This window comes from Cervus elaphus, chromosome 26 (genome assembly GCF_910594005.1).
Source record: "Cervus elaphus chromosome 26, mCerEla1.1, whole genome shotgun sequence".
In the NCBI taxonomy this organism is placed as follows: Eukaryota; Metazoa; Chordata; class Mammalia; order Artiodactyla; family Cervidae; genus Cervus; species Cervus elaphus.
In genome coordinates, this window is record NC_057840.1 from 37,840,468 (window position 1) to 37,846,249 (window position 5,782).

Here is a 5,782-nt window from a genome sequence, read left to right on the forward strand (position 1 = left end):
GCTTTTATTTAATTGTGTTATTGAATCACGGGCCTTCCCAAGTGGCACTAGTAGCAAAGAATCTACCTGCCAATGCAGGAGATGTAAGAGACATGGGTTCAATCCCTGAGTTGGGAAGATTCCCCTGGGGTAGGAAATGGCAACCTACTCCATTATTCTTCCTGGAGAATGCCATGGACAGAGGAGCCTGGTGGGCTACAGTCCACAGGGTTGCAAAGAATCGGATACGACTGAAGCGACTTAGCACATTCAACTACCTCAAAGGTTTTTTTTGTTTGTTTGTTTTTTTGCATCCACTGAAACAAGCATATAGTTTTTCTCTTTTAATCTCCTAAAATGTGAATTACACTAATGAGATTCTTGGATGTTAAACCAACCCTCCATTCCTACAATAAACCCTACTGGTTCATGATATAGCAATATATGTGTATGCATGTGTGTTTCATCTGTCTTTTCTGCTGATTCTCATTCCTGGTCTATAATTTTCAAATGCTGCCCCTAGAGTCTCCAGCTAGAAGAAACATAGCCCTGTTCAGTCAGTCGCTCAGTTGTGTCCGACTCTGCGACCCCATGGACTGCAGCATGCCAGGTTTCCCTGTCCATCACCAACTCCTGGAGCTTGCTCGAACTCATGTCCATCGAGTCGATAACACTCGATGTAGACACCTTGATTTTAGTCCTGTATACACCTTGATTTTAGCACAGTGAGACTCATTGTTGACTCCTGATGTCTGGAACCGTAAGACAATAACTTTGTGTTATAAGCCTCGACCAAGTTTGCAGCAACTTGTCACAACAGCAATGGGAAACAAAGACATTCATTTGTCTTACGAATTCATTTGAAGGATTTCCTTGGCCTTGAGGAAGGACCAATCTTTCAGAGAGGACTTGTGTTTCCTTCTCCTAGTTGTTTCGGGGCACTACTAGCCTGGGAATGCTTCGAACTACATTAAGGGCTTAAGGTAATGTGTTTTGAGCAGCAAATCCATGTAAAGGCTAGGCTAGGTTATGCTTTCCACTATTTTCTCTCCCTTTTTATTTTTTGGCTGCATGATATGGCATTCAGGATCTTAGTTCTCCAACCAGGGTTGGAACCTGTGCTCACTGAATGGAAAGCGTGGAGTCTCAACCACTGGACCACCAGGGAAGTCCCTCCCCTCTCTTCTTGCTCTGTTAGACAAGGAAAAATTTCTCAGAGTCCCTGGGAGGAGAGAGAGACATGAATTTACTTCTGTTTCACCCTAATTCTGAGTTATCACCCTCTGTGGGTCCAGCTAAGTGTAGAGACCCTCCTCTTAGACTTCTCAACTTGGGGGCCACCAGGCGTTGATTTCTGCCCCTTCCACCCCAGAAGGCTGTCAAAATCCAAAGTTCAAGTTTGCCCAGAATAGAAAATCACCCAAGGCAAAAGCAATTTCAAGGTTCTCTCTGGTTCTCACTTTCTTTAAGCCTCGTCCTATTCTCAGTGCTTTCCAAGTTTTTCTTACTTATCTTTCTTTTAACCAGCATTCACTGTGGTTTTTAGTAATGGGGCTGATCTGAATAACCTAGTCCAAAATATTCCTGGGCACCTGTTAAAATTTTGTTTCTTCTGAAATCTGTCAATTCCACCATCTAAACTTTTGGCTGGTTTGATTTTACTGTCTTGTATTTCTGTTGGCTCCCATTCTTGATGTTTTGTTTTCCTGTTCATTTAATTATCATCTCATTTGTAAAAGACTTTATTAAATTTGTTACAATATTGCTTCTATGTTTTGGTTTTATTTCTTTTCTTTATTTTTTTGGTTACAAGGTATGCGGGATCTTAGTTTCCCAACCAGGAATCAAAGCCGCAATCTCCGCATTGGAAGGCAAAATCTTCTGGACCACTGGATCATCGGAGAAGTCCCTATACTCTTATCTTCAATAAACCTTTATTTGTTAAACTTCTTTGAAGGTTACATTGATGTCACTTCCCTCTAGAAAAAAATAATTGCAGTTGTGTTTTCAGTTGCCTGGAGGTAGGCCAACACAATCCCAATTTAAAACAACTCCTTTGCTTGAGGTTTTTCACATTATCCAGGTATTATGCATTAGACCACAAACATGCAAGAAGTTTGACTTGTGGTTATACATTCTCAGGGGAATTTTTTCCCTCTTCACTCAGTTCCTGTTGATACAGATACAGGAATGTCTGTGCTTCTTCCTCCTCCCTATAACTTTGTATAGTTATCAAAATCAAAGCTTACTGACACTAGGGATTGGCAGAGTTCTACCATTACTGTGCTCAAGTTTGTTTTCTAACTACGATGGTGTGAAACTAGAAATTAATTATATAAAAAAAACTGGAAAATTCATAAGTATGTGGAGATTAAACAACATCCTATTGAACAACCAATGGGTCACTATGTTTTATGTCTGAAACATATAATATTGTACATCAACTATTTCACAATTTATATATATATATATTTATATATATATATACACATGCAAAGAATAGTAAAAAATAAAAAGAAGGAAATCCTGCTATTTGCAACAACATGGATGAACTTGGGGGACACTATGAAGTGAAATAACCTAGACGTAGAAACAAATATTACGAATCTTACTTATGTGTGGAATTTTTTTTTTTTTTAAATTAAACTCATAGTAAAAGAGAGCAGAATGGTTATTACCAAAAGCTGGGGGTTGGGGGAGAGGGGAGATGTTGATCAAAGGATACAAACTTTTATTTTTTATTTTTTGGATACAAACTTTTAGTTACAAAAATGAATAGGTTCTGGAGACAGCATGATGACTGTAGATAATAATAGCGTAATGTCTACTTGAAATTTGCTAAGAGAGTAAATCTCAGGTATTTCCATTTCACGAAAAAAGTGGTTACTATGGGAAGTGATGGATATGTTAATTAGCTTGATGGTGGTATGCATTTCACAATGTACATCTAAACATCACCTTGAAACTTTAAATATATATAATTTTAATTTGTCAATCATGTCTCAAGCTGGGGTGCAGGAGAGACCCTATTTCCACATACAGCCACACTCTGAAGTACTGGGGGTTAGGTCTTCACATATGGATTTTGGGGAGACACAATACAGTGTATAACACCACCCAAAATTGATTTTTGAAAACTGATATGAAGGGCTTCCCCTGTGGCTCTGCCTGCCAATGCAGGAAACATGGGTTCAACCTTTGATCCTTGAAGATCCTACATGCTTGCTGAACAACTAAGTCCATGTGCTACAACTATTGAGTCTGTGCTCTAGAGCCTGGGAACCTCAACTACTGAACACACATGCTGCAACTACTGAAGCCTGTTCACCTAGAGCCCATGCCCTGCAGCAAAAGAAGCCGCCACAATAAGCCCACACACGGCAACTAGAGAGCAGCCCCACTGCTTGTGGCTAGAGAAAAGCCCATGCAGCAAGGAAGACCCAGCACAGCTAAGATAAACTAAAGACTTTTTTTTTAAAGTGCCTTGAAACTTTTGGATTTAGATTAAAATCTATACAAATTAATACATAAGGAATAAAGTCAAATCTTCACAAAGCCATGGTTTTGCTTGTCTTATTATAGGCTTTGAATTTAGCCAAAAGATACCAGCACAAAAACAAAAGAGGTATCATCAAACATCTCAAAAACATCAGAGAGATGTTTGCAGTATTTATTCAATATAGTACAGGGAAAAGGAAAAATGAAGCCAGGGTATAATCCAGGGGGAAGGATATAAAAGTTCTAGTCACTAAAATTTTATTTTTTACAACTCAATAATTCAAAGCAACTGTCAGATTATTAGTTTCCCAGGTACCTTGGTGTAGAAGACTTTGCCCTGTATAGCTGATGTGAGAATTCTAGTCACTTGAATGAGATAAATGAAACAGCAAATTAATACACTTGCATTCTGGGGGGCATACATCATTGTCTTATGTTTGGTTGTTGTTGGTTTGTCCATGAGGCTCTGATCTAATCTGGATGAATTAAATTGGGTTACTAATCCATCAACAGATGAGGAATACAATGGTCACAAGATATTGTCACCATGTGAAGCATTATTTGGACAGCCACCTTGATGCCACTTGCCCTCAATTTATAACAGCTATTTGTACCAGGAAGTTAAACCGAGTCTAGGAAAGTAAGGAAATGCCTTCTGGGTGATATAACCTCTTTAATCACACCCCAAGTCTTCTCTCAATTCTACTGCAACAAGATAATTTGGTCTGCTTTTCAATGATCTGAAATGAATGAAAATTCCTATAGTCAGAAAATTCCTGTCATTTCACAATAGCTGCATAAACCTTTAAGGCACGCAGAACAGCTCCTTCTCATCATCAACTTGAAGTAGTGTCCATTTGGAAAGTCTGGGGAAACACTAAAGGCTGTGTATGTGGGTTGGGCAAATATATTGGGTCAGGAGTGTGTGTAACAAGTAAGAAAAGATTCATCATGAACGAGGAAAAGACACGGATCTGTTGGTTTACTCATTGAGGAGAAAATGTTAAGCTTAAATCAATATTCAAATTTCAAAGCCTGAAAATCTGGAGTTTTTTTTTTTTTTTTAATCTTTGACCACTATTACTGACAATGTGTGATGTTTTACCTTTAGCTGTTTGAAGAACCACTTCTTTAACGGACAATAAAACACACCTGCCAAACTCAAAATTTCTAAAAATGAAACTGGTAGAAGTAAAATATTTACTATGTACCTTTAACATCTTATGATTCTTTCAGGAAATATACTTGGTTTCAGTATCAAGTTTGGTGAGTTATTTTGGGTCCATTCAAAATAATAAGATTGGGAATTCCCTGTGGTCCAGTGGTTAGGGCTTCCTGCTTTCACTGTTTTGGGTCTGGGTTCAGTCCCTGCTCGGGAATAAGATTCCACAAGCTGCATGGCTTGGCCAAAAATAATAAAATAAAATTAAATGTATCTGTGTGTGTTAGTCTGCTCAGTCATTTCTGGCTCTTTGCGACCTCATGGACTGTAGCCCACCAGGTTCCTCTGTCCATGAGATTTCCATTTCCTTCTCCAAAGGATCGTCCCAACCCGGTTCGATCCAGGGATCTACAATGCTCTACAGCATTGCAGAGATTCTTTACCATCTGAGCCACCAAGGAAGCCCAAAAGATACAAATTACTGAATTACTGAAATGGGGCAAAAATATTTCTGAAAAAACCTTTGCAAACTCAGCACCCTAATATAACTATTTTTGTATCTTTTTTCAATCTTTGCATATATATTCTTAAAACTAAAATACATTTTCAATTTGATTCACATTCCTTATTTAATAGTCTAACATATGCATTTACCCTTTCCTGTATTTCTAATCTTTTTCTAACCATTAAAATATTATAAAAATTGTAATTAAAGACATAATATAGTATTTATCATTTTAACTATTTTTAAGTGTACAGTCCTGTAACACTAAATATAAATACTTCATACTCTTGTGCAACCATCATCACCATTCATTTCCAGAACTTTTATCATCTTCCCAAAATGAATTCTATGCCCATTGAATGGTAGCTCCCCATTTCTCCTCCCCTGGAAACCACCATTCTGCTTTCTGCCTTTATGAATTTGACTATTCTAGGTACCACACGTAAGCGGAATCATACAATATTTGCCTTTAAAGGAAATAACCAAGAGGCAAATATTGTATGATTCCAACTTACATGGGGTACCTAGAATAGTCTTCAAGTTTCATTCATGTTGTAGTATACATCAACATTCCTTCCATTTTAAGGCTTAGTGATGTTCCATTGTATGCATATACCCTAGTCTGCTTTGTTTGTATA